Here is a 12314-nt window from a genome sequence, read left to right on the forward strand (position 1 = left end):
CTCTGGGGGCTGCAGGGCTCAGGCATGCTTGTGTCCTAGACCTTGGGTGGAGTCTGGGACATCCTTTCTTTCTCATTGTTCTGCAGCAGCCCAAGTCCCCAAAATGGTGGAGACAGAAATCCACCCAGATGGATCATGTCTAGACAGGCTTTGTCAAATGGACTCGTCTTCTAGAAGTGCTATTCCCACACCCCCTCTGTCAGATAGACATGAAACCATATGGAGCACTTCTGCTCTACCCACCCACCTTTGACAAACAGTTTGCAGTACAGTGGGTATTAGTTATGTGAAGGTGAAGTTGTAGAGAAGAGGTGGAGGATGAATTCAGGGCTGATGAGTTACAGGGAATTAGCAGTCTCTCACAGGGAGTGGTTGTGCCAGATGAGTATTGATGGAGTACCCAGAAGTGGTCTTTCCTGGCACCTCTGGGTGCCTTTTATTTTATTGCCTATTTTCCTTAGCCAGAGCCTCTAGTACTAAGTGGGAGGTGGCTGGTGGGTGAAGGAGCTGGGTGGATCCTATATGAGTATATGTGGGAAGTGGGAAGGTAAGGGCAGGCCCAACTCCGCTGAGATGTATTAATGCATGTGCACTGGTTTGGGCAAGTTATACACAAGGTGTCAAAGACGGGTGCAGGAAAGAGGCAGAGAGAGAAGAGAACAGTGGGGTGGATGCGAGGGCTGAGGCTGGATTACCAGTGGGATGAACAGTGGAGGGAACCAGGGAGACACTCTAGGGGGTGATTGGCAGTCAAGAGGTCCCTGGTAACTTGCAAAGTGTGGGGGGTAGGGGCGAAAGTAGTAGAAATTACTAACTTTTAGTAGTCATCCACCAGGGACCATAGGGAAGAACAGTGGAAGGTTGGCTCTTTAGATGGGGAGTGTCACTGATCTGCATAACCCCCTCTGGTCTTGTGGGGTAGTATTAACAAGACAGGTTTGTGTGATGCCCTCTAGCAGGGAGTCATCAGCTTAGGTGGTTCTGTTTGTGTTTTGTTTTGTTGAGATTGAGTCTCACTCTGTTGCCCCAGGCTAGAGTGCTAAGGTGTCATAGCTCACAGAAACCTCCTGGGCTCAAGCGATCCTTTTGCCTCAGCCTCCTGAGTCGCTGGGACTATAGATGCCTATCACGATGCCCAGCTAGTTTTTCTAGTAGAGATGGGGCCTCACTCTTGCTCAGGCTGGTCTTGAACTCCTGAGCTCAAGGGATGCGCCTGCCTGGGCTCCCCAGAGTGCTAGGATTATAAGCATGAGCCACCAGGCCTGGCTGGTCTGCTTGTTTTGTTTCCTTCTCTTTCTAGGAGGAGTTGCATCCTTCAGAAATTCTGGGTTTTTGGCTGCACAGAGGAGATGCTGAGTAGAAAGGTGGTACCTTGGGTGTGCAGGCAGCACATATTCACAGGCTGAGTACAGAAGCCAAAACTTAATGGTCCCATCCACCTATTTTATTTAAAGCAGCAAAGTTGCAAGATGGGGCATTACTTGTTTTAACTGAATGTACTAGACATTTGCACTGGCATGTGGTGGGTACCATTCCCCACCGCAAGCAACGTGGGATGAACCTTGATTAGTTGGGAAAAGCCTCTGTACAATCACAGCTGCAATTGTCCAGGGGTGACATCTGGAGGGAAAGCACATCAGGCAGAGGACCCTGTGGCAGAAATGTCTGTTTGGGCTAAAATCTAAATTAGAATCCCAGCTCATGGTGGGGATCATCTTCAGTGTGAGAGTGAACAGGTTCTGAATCTAAGCCACATGGGTCTGGTTGGGCTGAGGGAGGCAGAGATTCCAAAGAAGCATACTTGGGCTGTAAGGGTGGGGTGTGAGTTGGGAGCGGGGTTCTGGGTAAAGGACCCTGTCCTCTTTATCTGTCTTCATTTCTGCTCCCAGTCTTTACTGAAGCGTGGAACTGGGAACAGGCCTCTTGGGGGACCTGGAAGATAAGGGATCAACTGTAACGGGAAGAACAGGCACCTGAGGTATCTCTAGAGCATTTGACAAGATGTAGAGTACCCCAAAAGTGAAGAGTTTAGCATAAGGACTGTGGCAGGCATGGACCAGGCACTGTTTTTTAATTTTGGTAGGAGAGGCATGAAAAGCTGAGGCTCAGTGAATCCGGCTGAGGCTCAGTGAATCCAGCCCATTGGGTAAATGGAAGATCCAGGGACTGTATAACTTGTGCATATCTCCTGTTCGATCTCTGAGTATCTCGGGAAGTCAAGTGTGAATCTTGACCTGGGACTGCTGACCCTGGGTCAGTGGTAGCACTTAGGCTGGAGATCGGGTTTGGGGTGGGGGTGGTCATGCCCAGGCCACCGGGGGCCGCTGCAGCGCGTGCGTGCCCACGACGCGGGTGTACCGAGTATCGCCGGCAGGTGGCGATAAAGGCCGACGAAACCAACAAGCCAACGCCTTCAGGGGCCGGCTCCCAGGAACGAGCCCCTTTTTGTAAATCGCCAATGGTGCATTTTATTGCAGAATTCGCAATCCGAGCTAGTGTGGCTAGTGTGGCTAGACGGAGGGCGTTGTTCTATGCCTGTCGGTAATGCCTGGTCCGTGCCTGAGTGAGCTGGATTCCAGCCTCTTCTCCTACCGCTCCCACCACTCCTGCCCCAGTTTCCACTCCCCGGAGCCTGCTCTCCTCCCGCCAACCAAGCTTATTTCCTGCTCAACCTTTGTGCTGGCTGGTCCTGGGCTGTTCTCAGGGTCTTCAAGTGGCTTTCCACTTGCGACCCATCACTCTGTTTTATTTTCTTTGTAAGGATGATTATTATCTGATATCACACATTCACTTCTTTTGAAATAATAAGTTGTTCGTGGGGGCGGCAATTTGTCATTCTTGTTTACTGATATCCCTACTGCAGGGAACAGATCCTGGCACATAAGTTGGTTCTCAATAAATACTTCTTAAATTACTGAATGAACTGGCTCTAGCTATTGCAAGGCTAGGGTGCAGCAGTGACACTTGCATCTCCATGAAAATGAGGCCTTCATCTAAGGAAAGTGAACCCCTAGAGAGGAAAAATGGTGTATAGGGCTAACATACTACATCAGAAGGACTGTCACTGGTTAGTGAGCTCATTATGACAAGCCATGGTTTTTTTTGTTTTTTTTTTGAGACAGAGTCTCTCACTCTGTTGCCCTCAGTAGAGCACTGTGCTGTCACAGCTCACAGCAACCTCAGACTCTTGAACTTAAGCAATTTTCTTGCCTCAGCCTCCCGAGTAGCTAGGATTACAGGCACCTGCCACAATGCCTGGCTATTTTTTTGTTGTAGTTGTCATTGTTGTTTAACCCTAGGCCGGGTTCAAGCCCGCCAGCCCTGGTGTATGTGGCCAGCCCCTTAGCCACTGAGCTGCGGGCGTTGAGCCAAGCCACCGGTTCTTGACCGCCTTCCTGTTACCGTGGGTCAGTAAACAGAACATCTGTGATTGTCCCTGTGTTAGACATCGAATCTTTTTGCGCAACTTTTTCCTGTTGGGTTGAGCCTGCAAGTTGCCTCTTGATAAACACCTGGCAACTAGTATCCTTCCACCGGCGAGTGGGGGTAATGCAAGACAAACGGTCAGCGAGACCAGTTCTCACTGCTTACATGGTGGTTTGGTTTATTAATAAGCACCTTAGGGCTGGGGTGGATTTTTTTAGTAGAGGGACATTAAAAATAGATAAATAAGTGTTTAAATAAGTATTTATATTAAAGTTTTACATAGTCATGCATAATTATAGGCAGAATCATTTTGAATAGGACTCAGGGGTATCCAACCTTTTGGCTTCTCTGCCCTGCACTAGAGGAAGAGTTGTCTTGGGCCACACATTAGATACACAAACACTAATGAAAGCTGCTGAACAACAACAACAAAAGGGTCTGTGCATAATTTTCGTGCTATCCACTACTACAGATAAGCAAATAAGTCCTCACAAATCTGCATACTGCCTGTGAGCTGCTGGTTGGACACTCCTGAAACAATTATCTCTTTCAAATTTGTTTACTGCAACAACAATTGTAAGTTAAAAACAAATCTAGGCTCCGTGCCTGTGGTTCAATAGGCTAAGGCACCAGCCACATACATCTGAGCTGGCCGGTTGGAATTCAGCCTGGCGGGCCAAACAATGACAGCTGTAACCAAAAAATAGCCCGGCCTTGTGGCGGGTGCCTGTAGTCCCAGCTACTTGGGAGGCAGAGGCAGGAGAATCGCTTAAGACCAGGAGTTGGAGGTTGCTGTGAGCTGTGATGCTACAGCACTCTACCCCCAGCAGCAGCTTGAGGCTTTGTCTCAACAAAACAATAAATTAACTAGTATCCATGGGCTGAATCATGTTTGAGAACTGTAGGATACGTATATTCCACTACAGAATACCTGGACTCAGTTTGACTTCAAACTCATGGTTTCTAATGCTGGTTCTAAGCTTTCATTTCAGTTGCTTCATACAAGGCAAAAAAAAAAAAAAAAAAATAGTACTTTCAGAAAGTCAGTTAACTGTAGCCCTGAACACTGAAACACAGAAATTTCAGGACGGCTCTTGATCTTATCTTTTTTTTTTTTGTAGAGACAGAGTCTCACTTTATGGCCCTCGGTAGAGTGCCGTGGCCTCACACAGCTCACAGCAACCTCCAACTCCTGGGCTTAAGCGATTCTCTTGCCTCAGCCTCCCGAGTAGCTGGGACTACAGGCACCCGCCACAACGCCCGGCTATTTTTTGGTTGCAGTTCGGCCGGGGCCGGGTTTGAACCCGCCACCCTCGGTATATGGGGCCGGTGCCTTACCACTGAGCCACAGGCGCCGCCCTTGATCTTATCTTTTAAGTTTCTGGGGATCAGTAACTTCTTAATAGAGGTAGCTTGCTCTCTGCTTGTGATGGACATGTGTTGTTTGGTGTCCAGCATTTACTTTGCTTCCTGTGGGTGACCCAGATGATTCTATTTCTGGATTTGGGAGTGGAGTTTATGACTAAGTCAATCATGACATTCCATCCCGGCTGGGCTCACGCCTGTCATCCTAGCACTCTGGGAGTCGGAGGCAGGTGGATTGCCTGAGCTCAGGAGTTTGAGACCAGTCTGAGCAAGAGGGAGTCCCCTCCTCCAACCCTGACCCTACTAAAACAAACAAACCCCCCCAAAAAAACCCCAACTATCTGGGCCTTGTGGCACCTATTATCCCAGCTACTTGGGGTGCTGAGACAGGAGGATTGCTTGAGCCTAGGATGTTGAAGTTACCATGAAGTAGGATGACACCATCACACTCTACCCAGGAGGACAGAGTGAGACTCTGTCTCAAACAACAACAACAACAACAACAACAACAACATTCCGTGCCCCAGCTACTGATTGGTTAAGAGATGAGAACATGACCTAAGTCAGGCCAGTCCAGTCTGGGCTAACAAAACTCTGCTATGGGGGAAGTGAGCTCTCTTAATACTGGATTTGGAATTGGGTTGATGTGTTCTCATATTGCTCGAAGCCATCTTATATAGCCTAACAATAAATTCAGTACAGAAGGCCTCTGGCCAGCTGCCCTGAAAATAGTCTCTGACCTTTCAGAATTATCTCTGACCAGAAGAACCTTGACTGACTCATAATAGCTTAATTGCTCCATTTTGTAATAAAGTCACACTATGCAATCAGCACTTTCTAAGGTTTGCACTTGAAAGGGAGATACATAAATTTAAAGCATAACTCTTGCTTAACTAAATACATTAATGAGTCCCGGAAATGTGGACTCATGGCCATGAAGACTGCGATTAATTCAACCCATGTTGTCTGCCTACTCTGTGACTGTGCTAGGTGCTACTTCCAGCAAGGTCAGGACAGCTCAGCAAAGAGAAATAAAAGCTGTCTTGACCGGGTGCCATGGCTCACACTTGTAATCCTAGCACTCTAGGAGGCGGAGGTGGGTGGATTGCTTGAGCTCAGGAGTAGGAGACCAGCCTGAGCAAGAGCGGGACCCCTGTCTTTAAAAATAGCTGGGCATTGTGGCAGGCACCTGTAATCCCAACTACTTCGGAGGCTGAGGCAAGAGGATCACTTGACCCCAAGAGTTTGAGGTTGCTGTGAATGGTGACGCTACAGTACTCTACAGAGAGCAACAAAATGAGACTCTGTCCAAAAAAAAAAAAAAAAAGCTGTCTTAAGATATTCCAGTTTGCTCAATTGACATGCCTAGCTCAATCAGAATGGCTGCATTCCCATGAAGAAATGTGCAATTCTCACCACTCCAGCAGCTTCAAGTTCAGATTATTCTGAAGTTTTTGTCACATCAGTAAATATAATTGCTGTATTAACTGCGAGAACCAGGTCTGGCTTTATGGCCCTGAGACCTATGCATTACACAGCTCCCTATACTCAGAAGGACTTTCTGCTTGGTTTAATATTCTATTGTAGCCATCTTGAAGTTCTCAATTCTTATTGAACAAGGGACCCCACATTTTTATTTTGTGCTGGGCCTTGCGAATTATGTGTCTTGTACTGATTGGAGTCCAGCAAGCTGAGTCTCATATTCCTTAAATCTAAAATTCTTTTTATTTGTAGAGGGAGCTCAATGAGTGTGTTTCTACTATCTTATTTGAAGAAAATGAATGCATTCCTGTATTGTATTTCAAGCCGCAGGATCTACTGGATGATGATTGAGAGCATGAGGATATAACCTTGCAGAGGTTATGCTGGAAAAGTGGTGGTTTATTCTCTTCTCTTCAATTTAAAGACCAAAGCCAGTTTTGTTATTAAAGGAAAAGGAATTTTTTATTTAAAAAAACTCAGGATTTTAGCCTTAGGAAAGGACACCTTCTAAGTAGTTATTGTGCCACTTTTCTTAGCCTAATGCCATGGTAAACACATTATCTTATAAATTTAATGATAATTCATAAGTCTTATTTTCCCGAGTATATGATTTTCAATATACAATTTTCAATATTTAGGACAGTTCAATTTCATATTAGAATTTCAGTTTAGTGATTAAGATCTGTCTTGAAGTGGATTAATAATCAGCCTCTTAACATGTTTTCTTCCTTTTTTCCTTCCTTCTTTCCAAAGCCAAAACCATAATCACCACAAAATTATTCTTCAAACAAACAAACAAAAAATTATTCTTCAAACAAGATTTTTTTTTTTTTCCGCAGTTTTTTTGGCCAGGGTCAGGTTTGAACCTGCCACCTCCGGTATATGGGGCTGGCGCCCTACTCCTTGAGCCACAGGCGCCACCTCAAACAAGATTTTTTTTTAATTGAGACACAGTTTCACTTTGTCATTCTCTGTAGAGTGCTGTAGTGTCACAGCTCACAGCAACCTCAAACTCTTGGGCTTAAGCAATTCTCTTGCTGTCTTTCTTTCTTTTTTTCTTTTTTTTTTTTTTTTTTTGTAGTTTTTGGCCGGGGCTGTGTTTGAACCCACCACCTCTGGCATATGGGGCTGGTTCCCTACTCCTTTGAGCCACAGGCACCGCCCAAACAATTCTCTTGCCTCAGCCTCCCAAGTAGCTAGGACTACAGGCACTTGCCACAATGCCCGGCTATTTTTTTGTTGTAGTTGTCATTATTGTTTGGCAGGCCTGGGCTGGGTTCAAACCCACCAGCCCTGGAGCATGTGGCCCGTGTCCTAACCACTGAGCTACGGGTGCCCTCTTCGAACAAGACTTAAAACTATTTTCTTCTTTGCAGGGAGGTGGGAAAAACTAGCAAAGAGACAAGAACAAGCCAAACACATACCTATTAAAAAATTACTGAGATTGTACATATTTAAAGCTTTGTTTTCATCAAGTTGATCACAATTACTGTGGCCGTAAGCTGTAAGACTATTCCTTTAACGAAATGAGAAAGGGAGAAGAAAAGAGAAGAAAGAATCCTCAAGTCTTTTCATAGGAGAATTTTTTTTTTTTTACCTAAGTTATGTGTACAAGTTTAAGTGATAGCTCTTAAGAATTTGTATTTTAGGTGGCACCCATAGCTCAGTCGGTAGGGCGCCAGCCACATACACTTAGGTTGGCAGGTTGAAACCCGGCCCCGGCCAGCTAAAAAAACAATAATGACAATTGCAACAAAAATAAATAGCCAGGCATTGTGGAGGGCGCCTGTAGTCCCAGCTACTTGGGAGGCTGAGGCAAGAGAATCACTTAAGCCCAAGATTTTGAGGGTGGTGCCTGTGGCTCAGTGAGTAGAGCGCCAGCCCCATGTACCGAGGGTGGTGGGTTTTGACCTGGCCCCAGCCAAACTGCAACAACAAAAAAAATAGCCGGGCTTTGTGGCTGGTGCCTGTAGTCCCAGCTACTCAGAAGGCCGAGGCAAGAGAATCACCTAAGCCTAAGAGCTGGAGGTTGCCGTGAGCTGTGACGCTACGGCAGTCTACTGAGGGCGACAAAGTGAGACTCTATCTCAAAAAAAAAAAAAGAGTTTGAGGTTTCTGTGAGCTACAGCACTCTACTGAGGGTGCCAGCTTGAGACTCTATCTAAAAAAAAAGAATTTGTATTTTAATATTTTACTTATAAATATTATTAAGTGCTATGGCGTCATAGCTTATAACAACCTTAATATTTTATGAGAGGCAAGGTTGTATAAATTGAAAGTTCTCTATTATCTTGGCATACTGAATAAATCTTTCCTCTCAAATGACATTTTTGTGATTGTGTCTTTTACTTTTTGATTTCTACAATTAGCATATGGTAGGCCAGTGCGGTGGCTCATGCCTGTAATCCTAGCACTTGGGCGGCTGAGGCTGGTGGATTGACTGAGCTCCTAGGTTCGAGACCAGCCTGAGCCAGAGTGAGGCCCCATCTCTATAAATAGCCGGGCATTGTGATGGGCACCTGTAGTCCCAGCTACTTTGGAGGCTAAGGCAAGATAATCACTTGAGCCCATGAGTTTGAGATTCCTGTCAGCTGTGATGCTCTGGCATTTACCAATGGTGACAAAGTGAGACTCTATTTAAAAAAATAAATAAAATTAGCATATGATAAAATTGACTATATTTTGGGTTTATGTTGTATGCGTTTTCACCATCATCACAATCATGATATAGTTCTATCCTCTCCTCAATTCCTTTGGTCCTCTGGACCACTACAGAGAGTAATTCTTTCTTTCTTCCTTTCCCTTCCCTTTTTCTTTTTCTTTTCTTTTCTTTCTTTCTTTTTTTTTTCTGTGTGTGTTTTTTTGGCCAGGGATGGGTTTGAACCCGCCACCTCCGGCATATGGGATCGGCGCCCTACTCCTTGAGCCACAGACACCACCCTCTTTTTCTTTTTCTTAGCTGTAGGGATGTTCATTTAATAAAATGTATAAAATACAGGAACCCTGTGAACAACCTAGGTGTCCTACCACACCAAATTATTAGTTAAGTAAGTTAAGACACATACATATGATCTAAGGTGTGCAGCTATTAAAACTGTTATAGAGGGCGGTGCATGTGGCTCAAAGGGGAAGGGCACCGGTCCCATATGCTGGAGGTGGCGGGTTCAAACCCAGCCCTGGCCGAAAACCACACACACACACACAAAAAAATAAATAAATAAAATAAAATCTAAAAAAAAAAATAAAATAAAATAAATGGCAAAAATTAAAAAAAACTGTTATAGAAGATATTTGACATGAAAAGTATATTTACAGTATTTTAAGTGAAAGAGCACGTTACAAAATAGTACACACAGTAGGTTTATATTTTGAGAAAGTTCATGCATATATATTTTGAAGAGTGAATTACATATATCAAGTAGTGATTTTATCTGTTGGGAATTACCAGTGATTTCTTGCTTTCTTCCTTATTTTCTTTCTGATCCATATTTTCCAATTTTTCCACAGCAAACATATTTCCAATGATTGAACAAACCAGGGTAGTTCATTTTTTATTGTTTTTAGAGATAGGTTCTCTGAATGTCACCCAAGGTGCCCTGGAACTCCTAGGGTTCAAGTGATCCTGCCTCCTAAGTAGCTGGAACTACAGGTGCAAGCCACCAAACCCAGTTAATACCATGGTAGTTAAAAATATGTCCACAGCTCTTGTAAGTATGCTGGACAGTGCGAGTTTGCCCCTTGTGACCCATCAGTCCCTCCCACCACGTGAGGACACAACTTGTCCCTCCCCTCTGGAGGATACACTGACGAGGAACCAGAGAATACAGCCCTCATTGGACACCAAACCTGCCTGTGCCTTGATCGGGGACTTCCAGCCTTCAGAACTATGAGAAATAAATTTCTATTCAAAAATTTCCTAGTCTTAAAAAATAGTCAGGTGTCGTGGCAGGCACCTGTAGTTCTAGCTACTTGGGAGGCTGAGGCAAGAGAATCGCTTAAGTCCAAGAGTTGGAGGCTGCTGTGTGCTGTGATGCCACGGCACTCTACCCAGGGCAACATAGTGAGACTCTGTCTCAAAAAATAAAAATAAAAAAAGGACCTAATCTGTGATATTTTGTCATAGCAGCACAAATGGAGTAAGAGAGTTGCCTATGTGGACGCAGCCACGATGTCCTTCGATAGCTGAGTGGATAAGTAAATTGGTACATCTATGCAATAGAGTATTATTCAGTGATTAAAAAAGAAATAAACCAGTAACCCATGAAAAGACATGGAGGAAACTTAAGTGCATATTACTAGATGAATGAAACCAGTCTCAAGGCTATCTACAGGATGATTCCAACTATACAACATTCTGGAAAAGGCAAAACTATGGAGGCAATAAAAAGATCCCTGGTTGCCTGGGGTTGGGGAGAGGGAGGAATGAGTAGTGGAGCACAGGGGATTTTTCGAGTGGTAAAAAATATTCTGTATTATACTATAATAATGGGTATATGCTATTATACATTTTTCAAAACACACACATTGCAAATAAAAAGAGTGAGACCTAATGCAAACTGTGAATGTTAGCTGATAAAAAAAAAATATGTCCACAGATTTTTGACACTCAGGTGTTCCTTCAATCCTTGCATTTTTTTTCCAATTTTTTTTTTATTAAATCATAGCCGTGTACATTAATGCGATCATGGGGCACCATACACTGGTTTTATAGACCCTTTGACACATTTTCATCACACTGGTTAACGTGGACTTCCTGGCATTTTCTTAGTTATTGTGTTAAGACATTTACATTCTACATTAACTAAGTTTCACATGTACCCTTGTAAGATGCACCGCAGGTGTAATCCCACCAATCGCTCTCCCTCCACCCACCTCCCCCCTCCCTCCCCTCCCTTTCCCCCTTCCCCCTATTCTTGGGTTATAACTGGGTTATAGCTTTCATGTGAAAGCCATAAATTAGTTTCATAGTAGGGCTGAGTACATTGGATACTTTTTCTTCCATTCTTGAGATACCTTACTAAGAAGAATATGTTCCAGCTCCATCCATGTAAACATGAAAGAGGTAAAGTCTTCATCTTTCTTTAAGGCTGCATAATATTCCATGGTGTACATATACCACAATTTTTAATCCATTCATGGATCCATGGGCACTTGGGCTTTTTCCATGACTTAGCAATTATGAATTGGGCTGCAATAAACATTCTGGTACAAATATCTTTGTTATCATGTGATTTTTGGTCTTCTGGGTATATGCCTAGTAGAGAAATTATAGGATTGAATGACAGGTCTATTTTTAGATCTCTAAGTGTTCTCCAAACATCTTTCCAAAAGGAATGTATTAATTTGCATTCCCTCAATCCTTGCATTTTAATACAGTTTTCAGCCTTAAACCCAGCATTTCTTTGTTTATACTCTCTAGAGATTAAACACTTAGTTTTCTCTTTATATTAATTTTTCATTATATTTTGTTCTGAATAAAGACTGTGATATATTTAATTTCCACTTTTAATTTTGTTAAAAAATGTTTGATGATAACCTAAAACTGCTAAGTTTTGTTAGTTTTCCACAGGTTTTTTTTTTTTTTGAGTCAGAGTCTCACTGTTTTCCTAGGCTAGAGTGCCATGGCGTCATAGCTTATAACAACCTGAAATTCCCGGGCTCAAGTGATCCTCCTGCCTCACCCTCCAAGTAGCTGGGGCTACAGGCACCTGCCTGGCTAATTTTTCTATTTTTAGTAGAGATGGGGGTCTCACTCTTGCCCAGGTTGGTCTCAAACACCTGAGCTCAGGCAATCTACCCGCCTCAGCCTTACAGAGTGCTAGGATTACAGGTGTGAGCCACCATGCCTGGCCTCTTCCACAGGTAATTGAAAGAAATCTTATTTTTTTTTCTAGTCACGAAGCATGCTGTCTCTTTGTATTAATTACTTCAAGTTTGCTAATGATTTAGTGTAATTTCTCTATGTCCTTATTTTTCCCCTTTTGCGCTTGATATATTAATGTCTAATGGACGTGGAGGTCATTTGCCAGGAAGAAATTTAA

The 12314-nt window shown here is 43.8% G+C and overlaps 1 pseudogene; it reads right to left on the bottom strand.

Moving 5' to 3' along the window:
* Positions 1-2300: 2300 nt before the first annotated feature.
* LOC128573505 (CDKN2A-interacting protein-like) overlaps positions 2301-12314 on the bottom strand; it is a 30733-nt pseudogene continuing 20719 nt past the window's right edge.

This window comes from Nycticebus coucang, chromosome 21 (assembly GCF_027406575.1).
Source record: "Nycticebus coucang isolate mNycCou1 chromosome 21, mNycCou1.pri, whole genome shotgun sequence".
Taxonomy (NCBI): Eukaryota; Metazoa; Chordata; class Mammalia; order Primates; family Lorisidae; genus Nycticebus; species Nycticebus coucang.